The sequence below is a fragment of the Aplidium turbinatum genome, chromosome 17, assembly GCF_918807975.1.
Source record: "Aplidium turbinatum chromosome 17, kaAplTurb1.1, whole genome shotgun sequence".
NCBI classification, from domain to species: domain Eukaryota; kingdom Metazoa; phylum Chordata; class Ascidiacea; order Aplousobranchia; family Polyclinidae; genus Aplidium; species Aplidium turbinatum.
In genome coordinates this window covers 16,282,665-16,297,498 of record NC_137488.1, presented here as the reverse complement: position 1 = coordinate 16,297,498, position 14,834 = coordinate 16,282,665, and positions in this window count along the sequence as shown.

Genomic DNA, 14,834 nt, shown 5'->3' with positions numbered 1-14,834 from the left:
GTTGCCAATCTGTCTGAAAGATGTGAAGAACTGGAAAAAAACTTATAATTTGGGACTGATGATCAATCGCTCTGGAAGAATTTTGCATAATAGCCTATCTCTTTGCTTGGGCTCAATTTTAGAACCCCCAAAAAAAGGGGGTACTTTTTGCATAAGCTTGGGCTCCTTTTTATATTAACCTCTGGCAACCCTAAGTCCAAGTCAGCACATGTGTTCTGCAGTTAGGTAGTCTAGTGCAATGACTTGACGTTTTAGTTCTTTTAGCTGTTCAAACTGTCTTCTAGTTTTCTTAAGAAATTCCAGTAAAGTGTTCTATGCTAGCCAGAAATGTCCGGTAGAGCATGAAACCTTTTTTTAGCATGATGGCCTACCCTATTGGCTACTGTAAAAATTGAGATTTTAGTTAGTAGCCTACTGTTAGCTGTTCAAACTTGCTTCTAGTTTTCTTAGGAAATTCCAGTAAAGTGTTCTAGGCTAGCCAGAAAGGCCCAGTAGAGCTTATTAAACCTTTTTTTAGCATGATGGCCTAGCCTACTGGCTACTGACACTGTACTTTAGCTAAATTTGCAAACATTTAAGGCAGTTGCTATTTGACCGGTACTGGTCTTTTACTTTAAAACACTATTTAACCAGCTTTTTTAGTTTATCTAATTGCACTCGGTTTGCCGGTCTTTTACTTTGAAACACTATTTAACTGGCCAACCGGTGTTTGTTTTATATACGGAAGCCGCTCGAATAGCCACTTCCAACATTTAACAATTATTATGTAGTGCTACGCTCTAAACTAGGGTAAGAGTGCTAGGCTCTGTGACTAACTTTCAATTTTAAATGGGCAAAAAATGTTAACATCAGTATCCAATTTAAATTAATATTTTTATACCATAGGTTATCTCTATATTTGCTTAACAATCAAGATGGTGAAAGCATGTTCTGTTGTAAATTGCAAAACTGGTTACAAGAAGCGAGTAGATAAAAAAGATATAATTGTTCATAAACATCCTGTTTTCAAATTCCCAAATAACAAGCCAGAGTTATTTAATAAATGGTTAAGATTTGTTAACCGTAAAGATTGGAAGCCTACTAATTGCTGTGGAGTTTGTGTAAAGCATTTCCTTCCAGAATATGTACGTAGTGGTGAGCGAACTATATTAAACTGGTCTATGAATCCTGTGCCTTCAATATATTTGGATGAAGATATGATACCACCTTCTGTACTGCCAACACCACAGTCCACAAGAAAACCTCCTAAATTAAGAAATCAACTGGAGCCCGACCAAATTGAACACTTTAAAGAAAGGCAATACACTGTTACACTAATACACTGTTACATAGGCAATACACTTGTCAATCATCTCATGTTTGCTGATGGTATTTGTTGTATTTCTCCAAGTGTACATGGTCTGCAGAGTATCTTGAATGTGTGTGAAGATTATGCGCTTTCTAACGATGTCATTTTTAACTGCAAAAAGTCATTTGCTATGTACTTCCAAACCAATCACTTAAAGTTAAATTTGAATCCAATTGTACGGCTCAATGGAAGTGAGATCAAATTCGTAGACAGTGTCAAATATTTGGGTGTTTTTCTTGACACAGCAATGTGTGACGACAAAGATATAAATCGACAAGTGCGATCAATCTACTGTTCTGCCAACAAATTAAAATCAAAATTTTACAAGTGCTCCAGTGATATTAAAAATGTTCTATTCCGTTCATATTGTACTCCAATGTATGCATGTCATCTGTGGGAAAATTATCATCAACGTGACATTAATCGCCTGCGTGTTGCCTTCAATAATGCATTTAGAATTATACACAATTTGCCTAAACACTATAGCGTACGTGAACATCAAGTCTTGTGCAACATTATAACATTTGATGCATTACTTCGGAAATATGTTTTTTCTTTTGTTGGAAGATGTGAAGTTTCGTCTAACTCTATTGTTGCCTCCTTGATGAGGTCCGACTGCCATCATAAATCAAATTACCGTCTTCATTATAATAATTCTATGTATGCTATTATCTAGTTTTGATGGCTGCCATGTCATCTGATTGTTTTTATCGTTCTGAATACTTTCAGTTCTTCTAACTTGTAACACTACCGTACTATTGTCTGTAAACTTGTAACAGTTGATAGCATATTTAGTGAGATTTTGTGCATTTGCAGTTTGTGTATTATTTCGTTGTTTTTCGTTGTTGTTGTTCGTTGTTTGCAGTTTGTGTATTATTTCGTTGTTTTGGATATGGACAGCTTTGTCTGATGCAAATAAATATTATTATTATTATTAAGGATTTTCAATGTGTCAATGAAAACCTTTGTCCAACTGGTTTCAAATTCCGGCTTCATGATGACAGAGCAATATTTTACAAACTGGAATTCAATAAGCAACATTCCATTCCAGAAGTTTCTCAAACCATTTCTGTAGATAAAACACTGCATGTCAAGCTGTTTTTGAAGTCTTTTCCCATTCCTTTAAATTTAAAGTTAAACTTTGAAATCTATGGTCAATCGACATGAGTTAAGTGATATACAGACCCTTAAGCACTGAGCTTTACATATGCAGTGTATTAAAACACCCAGGATTTGGGTACCGGTAGTTAAATGTCAACAATCGGGGTCTACTAATTGCCAATCCATCAAAAAGTGACTAAAATATTTTGTTGGTACTCTATATATTAGTTCAAAACTCATTAAATTAATCTTGAAGAGTGATATTGAAAGCTGATCTTCAAGATCATGATTTCTAACTTCATCTAAGATAAATTAGAACTTAATGATCTTCATCTTCCAAGATCACCTTTTGCTGATTTCTTATCTTGATCTTAAAATCATTAGAATTGGTGATGTGGTCCATCTCTGCTGGTATATAATGTTGTTAAATGTTAATTTTGTGTTTTGGTTTAGTGATATATGATAATTTGGGAAACTTATTTGCCCTCATTCTAACCTGATATTTATTTTCTAAATTTGAATGATATGCTCGCTTATATGCAGTTGTAGGTAATGACTTAGAAAGTTACTTTGGTCCACTTTAGCATTTAATAAATAACAAAAATAAGTGCAATGTTTTTATTTGTAATTCTTAAAAATAGCAGTGATAATTTTTATTCTTGTACAGTACAACACCCTTTATCCAAAATTATAAATACCAGAAATCCTAGAAACTAAAAGAACTTGGAAGTAAGAAGATGATTCAATGGACTAAGTGTTGAAAAGATGTACCATCTTTTCAAGACTTATTCAATATTTTTTTCACTTCCAATTTTTTTCAGGTTTTAGAAATTTTGTTACTTATAATTTTGGATGAAGGGTGCTGTCATGGTGCTGTGCTGTACTAGCATGAGGCAAAAGTAATGTAGAAAGTGCACAACTTGAGAAGTTCTTACTTGCATTATTATGTTCCTACTCTGGTCTGGATTGTGTCTTGTCAATGTTACTAAATGTTATTTTATTACCATTTTCTTTTGAAACTGCTGGGCACGTGAAGCTTGGACGTAGTCCTGAATGGGTAGACACATGGTCTGTCACAAGTCTTTGGGGAGCCAAAATAGGGGATTTATTTAGTTTTGTTGTTTTCTCTATTAAAGACGGTTGGGTCCATTGATTGAAACTAGGCAATGAATCAGCAATGGGATGGTAGACAGTGTATCTCAAGTTTTGGGGTGGCTCATACGCTTACAAACATGCATATTTGATCCACACACGAAGGGAAGGTAATTTGATACACTTTTAACATTTTTGCCTGTTAACTGAAAATTACGTGACACAAACTATTGATTTTAAGCGGAAATGAAAGTCTGATCCCTTACACACTTTTTAAAAACATTTTCACTTTTCTATTTTTGTTACTTTTTTTTAATTGAAACTTTAAAAACGTCACTCAAATGTGGTACACCCGGAAGGTAATTTGATACAGTAAAACTAATACAGAAATCCCCTTTGACAGCAAAGCAATAAATGAAAATTTAATATGTGGTTGGCGTGCTTGGGTGCAAAGATGACTGTTGAGGCCCATGTGTGCGGCGAAGCTTCTGCAGCGGGATGGACATGGGAAGGATCATTGGCTAGAGTTCTTATTTAAAGGGGGTGCTTTGCGCTTTTCTCATTTTTTGACAACAGATAGCGTGTAGGCCTACGAAAGCCTATATAATAATTGTTTCCCAAAGTAGCAGGTCTTGTTAATAAAGAATAACTTATTTAAATCAACTAGATCAATGACAACATTTAGTACAGTCACAAAAAAGAATTTAATATACTGTATCAATTTACTTTCTCCACATGTATCAATTTACCTTTTTAAAAAAATGTTATAAAATTCTGATTTTTGTATGCTTGGATGCACATTGCAGAAAAAACGTGACATGCCCTTGAAGCCTTATCAATGAGCTGTCAAATGAGTTTGGTTTCATCTTTCAGGAACTTTTCTTTAATTTTCCAGACGAAAATAATCATGAGTTAAAAATTTTACGAAAATACTCAAAAAACACACTTTTACAATTTTATACCATAAAATCACGAGTTAGCTGCATGGTGCAATATTTGTAGGCATTAATTTCACAGATCTTCCACCTAATGACAATATTTTTGACTAATATTATTTGTACATTTCCGTAGAGGGGGTGTATCAAATTACCTTCCGTATCAAATTACCTTCCCTTCCCCTATGCAGTGCGGTAGGTTGGTCGGTATGCCTAGTCCCTTAGCATCTTGCATAATAGTTTATGTAGTAGTTTGTTGCCTAGCCTTTTTAATTATTACTTGTTGCCGTGCTACACAAATGTGTGCATTTGGATACACACGTGTGCATTTGGATACACACGTGTGCATACATACATAACATATGTATCTACATAAGCATGCGCATGTACGTATATACCTTGTGGATATGCATAATACAACAACCAGCAAAATTGGACGTTTTTACGTTGGTACAACGTTGCTAGACGTTGAATCAACGTAAAAACGTCCACTTTTCTAGCCGGGATATATCGTATTTCTGTGTTAATTTTGTATTTTCGTTGTGCATTACTGTGATGTTGTGGCATGTAGGTCTGTCTGTGGGCATTATTATCAATTAAAATATGTTTACGACATTGATACTAACTTATGTGCTGACTCTTCTGAAGAAAATAATCCTACCGTCCTCAGCTCCACTACCAGAGTGAAGACAGCCTGGGCTAAATTCAAACAACTACTGCCCATACTCACCAACAAAGATATCCCTCTTTCCAGTAAAGGCAGGATCTACAACAGCTGTGTCAGGAGTGTGATGTTGTTTTCGAGTGAATGCTGGGCTGTGACAAAAGAGGTACCGGTATTGGGAAGAATCAAACGAAATGACAACGCAATGATACGGTGGATCTGCAACATCAGACCGCAAGAGAACCAGTACACCAGCTCAGACACTCTACTCGCCAGGCTGGGCTTGCGAAAGATTGAAGATGACCTCCGATTCAACCGTCTCCGCTGGTTTGGACATGTTGAAAGGAGCAGCGGATGGATAAATCAATGCCGAGATGTGCCAGTAGCTAGGACAAAGAAGCCTGGACGTCCCAGGAAGACATGGAGTGACACCGTAAACGATGACAGGAAGCGGTGGCGGATGACCAACACTAACCCCCTAGATCGTGATGAATGGAGACTGAGGATGTGCCCTGCCAGACCACGTCCTACCCTGATTCTAGGAAATGAGACGTAAAACAGGAAGAAGAAGAAGAAGTGATAACAAAACAGGAAAATGTCTAAGGCTTCAACTCTTCAGATGCAGTCCAAAATGCAAGAATTTCTTTAGGATCAAGTCCAAAGGAATCCAAAAAAAAAAGAAGTGTTCTAAATTTCACATGACAGCAAAAATGTATGGTGAAACCCATCCAAAATATTTATAATCTATCTCAGATAAGTCCAAAATTTACAGTTCACATTTAAATGTAGTGAAACAAGTCCAAATATCAACTTATCTTCATGTGAAAATGTAAAAACAAGGCCAAATCGATGTGTGACAAACAAATATGGGAAAACAACTTCAACTTTTTAACTAAATGGCTAAATGCTCAAAAACTTTCTATTTTAGACCAATAAAATGCCTAAATCGCTGCCCTCAGAGGGAACACTGTTACCAATTATCTTCAAGATGTCAATTGCATTCGATCTCATAAAGTGTTAGTAATAGGTCACGATTTAAACCATCCTATTAGCTAGGGCATTTTAATTGCCAAATGATGTCATAAGACTTATAGCAGATGGAACAGAAGCAGTTATTCAAAAGTTTTTGGCGATCTCGAAAAGTTACACCACTAATTTTTTTGCTCTCAGCAAGATATTGGGCCGTATCTTATTTAAGTAGGCCATGCTGTAGCCTATATTGCCAGTCTTATATGATTGTTGATGTTTGCAGAACATCTGATGTCAGCCACAGCCTATACTTTTTGGACAGTTGTGATGCGGAGATATGTTAAGGCAAGACCGTCTTGGTTAAGGGCAAACCATAAAACTTGTAAGAGAAGCGGGGAAGTGAACACAAGATTCCAAATGAAATTTCACAAATGGGCCACTTGAATTCACGACCAATTGTATTTCCCAACATCGCTGAAATAAAAGTAACCTGCGCTTGCAGTTTGTTTTTATTCTGACCATCACAACGAAAAATAATACTGTATATGGCAAACATAGCAGAGGTCCAAAAAAGGGTAGAAGCGACAAAGCGGAGCTGACACGTTTTGTTAAGAAAGCAGATCATCTAAGGTAGACCTACTACTACTCGTTTTAAACTAACGATGGAAGCATTCCTCAATTATGTCACAAGATTTTGTTCTCCCAGGACCCAGGTGGTAGCCACTTTAACAAGTAGAAATTCTGCCACTGAAATTGATTAGAATGAAACCGCCAACCAATCAGAACATGTTATAAGAGGCTACCGTCCAATTGTGACCTTTCTAGCACTCAGCCAGAGAGTTAATGCTTGTTTTGAACTTTATTTGGTAATTACAGAAGAAAAAAGAGCAATAGCAGTGGTGGGAATCGAACCCGCGTCAATGAAATAACTACTTTCTAGCCCTAACCCAACCAGCTGACAGAAAATCCATCACTTGATTTGCTTTGTATCATCTTCTTTTCGCTCTTTTTCACGTCATAGAAAACGTAGCTTATGATTGGTTGGCGGTGCATTCTAATCAATTGCAGTGGCAGAATTTTTCCTTGTTAAAGTGGCTACCTACCTAAGCTACGTTTTCTATGACGTGAAAAAGAGCGAAAAGAAGATGATACAAAGCAAATCAAGTGATGGATTTTCTGTCAGCTGGTTGGCTTAGGGGTTAGGGCTAGAAAGTAGTTATTTCATTGACGCGGGTTCGATTCCCACCACTGCTATTGCTCTTTTTTCTTCTGTAATTACCAAATAAAGTTCAAAACAAGCATTAACTCTCTGGCTGAGTGCTAGAAAGGTCACAATTGGACGGTAGCCTCTTATAACATGTTCTGATTGGTTGGCGGTTTCATTCTAATCAATTTCAGTGGCAGAATTTCTACTTGTTAAAGTGGCTACCCGTGGCTTATGATTGGTTGGCGGTGCATTCTAGTCAATTGCAGTGGCAGAATTTTTCCTTGTTAAAGTGGCTACCGACAGGGGCGCCGGAAGCGGAGGGGCAGGGGGGGGCGGATGCCCCCCCTGCCCTCAAATTTTCTGCAGATGGAGGGGCAGGGGGGGCAATGGTGCCCTTTTAAAGTCATGTAAGCAACTGCACATTTTGCAATATAACAATTTCTGCTATTCGCTTTTAGCCTAATAATAATATTTACGGCAGAAAATTTTGCAACACAGTAGCCTATCAGACCTTAAAACTCGTTTTTTTTCTAGAGCTCCTTCTCGGCGGCCAAATCTGCGTGCTTGGAAGCCAAAATACAAAATAAAAATAACGATAGCACAAGTAAATAAAATTAAACCTGCAACAATGCTACAATGATCACTTAGCGTTGTTGAAATCTGGGCCTGGGCGACGTCAATTCAATTCAATTCAATTTATTTTTCTTTGTCAGAATGCAAAAGAAATGATATTGAGAAAAAGAAATACAGTAACAAAACTAACAAAAGGAAAAGGTGGCAAAACCTTAATGGTTTAAGACGTGCGTGAAAGGATCTAATATTGCGGTATATGCATCAATAAATATAGTTAAGCACGGCCACCAAACCTGACGTCCTATACAATAGAATCGTTGCACCACGCAATAACTGCTTTATCGGGATTGTAATCCAGTAGGCCTACTGCGGGACCATCTAACGACACTTGCACGAGCAGGGCCGGATTTAGCTGATGGGGGGCCCGGGGCACTTTTAGATCGGGGGGACCCCGTGCAAAAATTTTTTTCAAGCCTACGTCGCGAAAAACCATCTCTACGTCTACAGTAGCATCAGTCCAGTACTGCACAGCATTTTGAAGAAACTTTAAAGGCCAAAAGGAAAAAAATAACACAAAATCACATTTTTTCCACATAGGAGGGCCCTTCAAAAGTCGGGGGGCCCGGGGCAACTGCCCCCTCTGCCCCCCCCTAAATCCGGGCCTGTGCACGAGTGTCTCCAATGTGGCTGATTTTAAAAAAGTTCGTCACTCCCCTAGAATTCTTTTTAGCAACGAAAAACAACGCTCGACATGATTGTGTTGACGATGACGACAAGGTAATAAAATAAGTATTTCAATGGTGTGAAGGACATTACTAAAAGAAGCATAATTTTTGCAAAATATGATCAAAAAATGTTTTCCCCTTGGATGTCAACTAATCTAGTTCTCCTTTTTAACAACGATTCAATGTTCGACAACATCAAATCGACAATACTGCCAGCCGATGTAAATTAGCACTTCGGATTAAGACTTTGTTAAAATAAACGTCGAGAATTACAAACAAGACTTACAGCGTTGGTGATCGCAGATGGATATATTCCATCAATAACAAATATTCCCGCACAATGCAACAGTGGCGATTATGACGCGCTGACCTAATTTTGCGTCACTCTTTGATACTGCGTATTTTCGACAGTTAATCCACGATCATTCTATTGCGAAATAAAATATTTGGCTAGAAGAGACCGGCGGCCAAACTTGGCCGATTGTGGAGGTAGCACCGGTGGTCATTTAAGCACTACTTAGCGGCCATGGCTGCAGGCTGCTTTAAGGCTTGACAGTAGGTTACATCATTATAACATATAGCATGAATGCATGATGCCCTTCTTTGTATACCGGACACTTGTAGGCTATTATTACTCAATACATAGTGAGCTGATAGATTACAGTAGCATTATCGCTAAATCTTATCTTAAAACTTGAAAAAAAATTGGCCTTTTAGTAAAAAAAAAGTGCCCTTTTTTCGTAATCTTGCCCCCCCAGTCAAAAATCGTTCCGGCGCCCCTGGCTACCGACCCAGGTCATCCCTTCGACTGATTGCGACTGATTCTTAAGTAATTCATCTACTTGTTTTAAAGTATCAGGTTTGGTGGCCGTGCTTAACTATATTTATCGATGCATATACCGCAATATTAGATCCTTTCATGCACGTCTTAAATCATTATGGTTTTGCCACCTTTTCCTTTTGTTGGTTTTGTTACTGTATTTCTTTTTCAAAATATCATTTCTTTTGCATTCTGACAAAGGAAAATAAAATTGAATTGAATTGAATTGAAATTCTTTGAAATATGGGCCGCACTAACCATCTAAATGTTTTGTGAAAAATTTATTAAAAATACCGTAGGCTACCGTCTTCAGTTTGTTTTGTTGGTTAATCAGCCACGAAGTGAAGTAGGCCTGGACTAGGCCTACTTGTAAAGAACAATAAACAAACTTTTTTTAAAGTAGCCTAGATCTATGCCAGAAGAAAAACTTCATTGTTATTTGCAAGTAGTCTTCTTGCATAGGATACTTTTCAAAAAAAATACTAAGTTTTCTTGCTGACGAAGCATCAGAGCGGATATAAATGCAATGTCGGGTTTTGCTATAGCCTAACTTTGAAAGTTTATCAACGGATATTTGAACAAGCCTATATTACTCAATGGCTTCCACACGCTTAACGTCTTGTTTCTATGGAAACCTATGTAAACACGTCAGCGCAAATCATAAAGCCGAAGCACGCCAGACATGAAAACACGCCCACCCGCTATATGCTAAATGCTAGACAAGCTCAGTGTGAACCCCGCATTAGTCTGTGTCTCTGTGACTGTGATTTGTTTTCAATAGCCAGAATCTCCATAAAGCAGTCCATGCGGAACGAGAATGTGACGTCATCACAAGCAATCCATACGTCAACTTGAAAACGAAGAAAGTTTTATTTAAACAAAAACCAAAAAAATATATTAAAAATAAAGTTGTTTTGCTGTGCCAAGTTTGCAGTAAATGTATACAGCCATAGCTACGCTGTTAGCCTTCAAACATCGTTACGCACCACTGAGTTGCATATCTATATGTAAGATATCTATGGTCAAAGGGCGAATGTGAACAGTTTTTATTTTCTGTCTCCTTTTTTCTATTTAAAGCAGGTTAGACGAAAAAATACAAACTCTTTAGAAAATGACGTAGGTTATGGGTTAAAATGGTTCACTTGTTGGGAAGGAGACGAAGGAAGCAGAGTAAGCTAAGTCAAGCTAAATTTCCAAACTGCAAAAGTTAATTCACCATAAAATCAGATTGATAATTTGAAGAACTTTGAGATCGAGTTTTTCAATCGAAAAACAAACTGAAGCGATCCAATTATCACAAAAGTGCTGTCCTCGTACACTTTATTTGGTCTAGTTAGATAGAGCGTAACTTTTGCAGTTGAGAGGGAGCATGTCGAAGATAATTTCTTCGGAATTTTGTTTCAAACAGCTCTACAGTAGGCCTGGGATTCTCAAAAGCTTTGATTTCAGTGAGACTGAGGATCCTTTTCTTCACAGCACACTTTTAGACCGGGAGCCCGCGACGTTCAGCCTAGGTGAAAAAGTTACCAATTTCTATTCATACTGCGATATCCGGTGGTATGTGGGAAGGACTCATAATCTGGAAGTCTGCCGGGCCGCCGGTGGTGGGTGTGGGAATGGGGGGCATTTTTCATGGCCCAAAACTGCGCTAGGTCAGCCGAAATAGTTACCGCTTGAAACTTAGTTAGTTGTAAAGTAAATTGCTTCTAGATGATTTTCTGGTATGTGATAGACATTTTTTGTGGTGGGGGGGGGCTCTGACAGACAAGTTTTATACCAGCTAGGTCAGCTAAAAAAGTTACCGGATAAATCCAATTGATTAATAATTTCTGGGTGTTAAGCTTCACAAGCATGTATATGACAGACAAATTTGATGGTGGGTGTCCCCTGACAGACGACCTAAAGTAAGTGACCCCTAACTTAAGCTAGGTTAGCTGAAATAATTACCGGATAAAATCGTTTGAAAATTTATCTGTGAGTGTAAAGCTTCATAAAATGTATGTGACAGACAAATTTGAAGGTGGGTGTCTCCTGACAGACGATTTGAAGTAGGCCTAGGTGACCCTCAAGTTTGCTCTAAATCAATGCCAGGAGTTACTGGTGAGCTGTGATTTTGAAGTATACAAAACTAAGTAACACAAAGGGATGTATCATTACTTCGTGTGCCAACACAAAGAAAAATAAATGCAAAGAAATATATGAGGCGTTTTTGTAGCTACATTAATATGGTGATTTAAATGTTAGAGCCCTAGCGCATAGCTCAGGGTTACTCAACTAATGTTAATAAAGGTCCAGTTTGACAAGTTGAATATTTTTAGCGGTCCGGTGAATAAGTTATTTCACACGCAACCATGAAAGTTAAACTATCTGTACCAAACCACTTTTTTAGGTAAAATGTAACTCGACTTGGATTATTGATAAAGTGTTGGGGAGTCTGGGGGAAAAGCCCCCCCAGCAACTATGATAATCATAGTAAAAATTGCTTCCTCCCAGTAGAAACCTGTTTAAAGAAGCCCTAAAACGTGGCAATGAGGTTATTCTTCCAGAAGCTCAAGGTCCATCATCAACACCCAGAAGGTCCGGATTCGGACCGCGGTCCGCCAGTTGAGTAGCCCTGGCATAGCTGAAAACTGCCAAATTAGTTTAAAAGGAATCATTTGCTTTTATGTTAAAGTAGGCAACGATGAATTGCTAACAACTCTCTACGTAAGTCGCTTGATCGTCAAACTACTCCCACCATTTCACTACGTGACAACACTTTTTCATTACTCCCTACAATGCTATAAGCTATGACAATCGCAATGTTTAAATAATCATGTACGTTTTTCATTCCATCAGACCGTTATTCGATGAACCAGACTTTTCGAAGAGGCAGCAATGAATCTTTACTTTAGCTATGCAACAAATCCGCGAGCTAACGAGTATGGATATGTATTAGTAGCCTATCGTTCAAGACAGTTAGTAAAAACCATCATTTCGAAAAAACATTGACACAAGAAGTAGGCTATAGTTGTGCTGCAATAGGTTTCGAAATTGTTTCGTGTGCAGTAGTCCTAACAAGTTTGAAAACCACCGCTGGCTTATGTGTGTGGTTAGTCTACGATCATATTGCAACTACTTTTCAAGTTTTAATTTCCTTAAGATAACGAAATGTTCATTTCTTCTTTTTGTGAAAGCTCTAACGACATTATTTTACCTTTTCTGGAGTACACAAACACTAGCCCATTTAGTTTTAAAAGCACTTCGGTAACACAATAAATATGATAAACTAATGCCTATTTTTGCACACCAACTCGACCATATTCTGCACTACGCTTAGTAGGCTACTGTATCTGTATAACGCCGCAGTGTATTCACATCCAATTAAAGCATGGCAACCAGGCAGAGCTGCTGCTAAATCAAGTTCCTTTTCTTCGGAACAACTTGTGATTTTGATTTCATCAACGTAACGGCGAGAATTTCCAGTCACGTATCCCATGATAATATTTCTCACAATTGAAACTACCGGTCTATTTCTTCCAAGAATTCCTATTAAAAGCACAAGTCCATCGGTATCTGAGGCTCTCGCAAATATGTTGCCAGAAGAGTGTTTTGCATGAGAAGTGATTGGAGCATCAGTTTCTTCATGATTACCCTGTACATCAGGGCTTCCCAAACTTTTTTGCTCGGGACCCCTTTTAATCTCTTAAAATTTTCCGCGACCCTTTACGTTTAAAAGGATAAACAATGCGAAATATACGTTTGTGATATTTATTGAAAGGTTTAATTTAAACGAAAACTAAAAACAAGCTATCCGTACTCGAAGCCTACTACTTTACTACTTGTAGCCTGCTGGAAATAAAACCAAAAAGTAAACATATTTATTCAGTGTGATGGGTGCGACTGCTCTCTGCTACAAAGCAGGTCTAGCCGTCGCTCGATGTTTCTCAATATCCGGTTTCAATGTTACTTACGCTGGAACTGTATTTTATCAACGTTGAGAACACTGACACGCACATAATTATACGTGGAGATTAACGGCAAGAGTGCGGTTACTGCTAAGCCATATAATAGTGAATATTCCGCTCTAACGTTCGGTTCAGCCAAAAAGTGTGAAACTTTTTCCTGAGATTTGAAAGAGAGGTGCTCGGTACTTTGTTTTTGCATTGCAAATGGGTTTTAGATCCAATCTAAATTGGTAAATACTAAATCCAATTCTAGAAGAAAATACTCTTCCAACAGTCTTGACAAGTGCCGATAACCAGAGGCTTATTAACGCTTGATTCCACGCCATTGTTAGCCAAAAACTTTTCAGTGAATGAGAATATTTCAAATGAATCATTTTCAATCTTTTGTTTCTAGATGTTTAATTTTTTGATGAACGCTCCAACTTTAGATTTCAATGTAAAAACATAGATGTTTTCTCCTTGGAAGGACACATTAAATTTGTACCCTTTTTTCAAGCAAACCTGACGAATAGCATAATTTGAAAAGCCTTTCCAAAATCGTCTTTACAAAAACAGCGGACAAAGTCTAAACTTTTTTCCGTTGGAAACATCACGACTTACTTTTTAACACTAATAACTTTTTATAGCATTGGCTTTAGTATTGAAATCCACCTTTACAATGCAGCAAAGAGGGTTTTAAACTCCTATTCCATATTTCACTGCATAAACTTACAAAATACGGGTAGCCTATTGAGTGCACGACTCTTAAAAAAGTTAATAACTTTTTCACAGCATCTTGCACAGAAGTGTTAATATGCAGTGCTTTGTGTAAAATTTGTATACTTTTTGCGACCCCCGAAGTTCGTTACGCGACCCCTCAAGGGGTCGCGACCCCCACTTTGGGAAGCCCTGCTGTACATGTTGCGGCTATAATACCACTACTGATTGTTGCTGATGATCAAATTCATACCAGAGACATTTCCCACCAAATGATATGACGTTTGTATTGCAAAATTGCGCTGTAATGGTCATAAGACCACTCCTTCCTTAGAAATCTGGCTACTTGTTCTTTGGTTCTTAATCTGGCTAACTCATTCTTAAACTTTCTATTCAGAGGAATGATTCTGGAAATTGACAAATAGGTAGCACCAGGATTAGTTTAAGACAACGCTGAAGAAATAAGATGTCCACCATCAAATACTTTCGTATCGATTTGAGGTAACAGTGTGTGTGAGGTGGTATCCCTCTAGTATGGTTCCAATTTGTGCAGTAGGAGCTGTGGTCTTTTCGTTGTCAATACGGTACCATCACTGTGAGCCAGAGAAAGTGGGTACTGAGATATGCAAAAGCCTAAAATTTGTTTAAAATCAAATGATGTCTTCAATGCTACCAGTACTATAGCTATCATGTGTAAAAATATGCCTTCTAAGCTTCAGACGATTCAGAACGAAATATATTTATGGAAGTAGGCTGT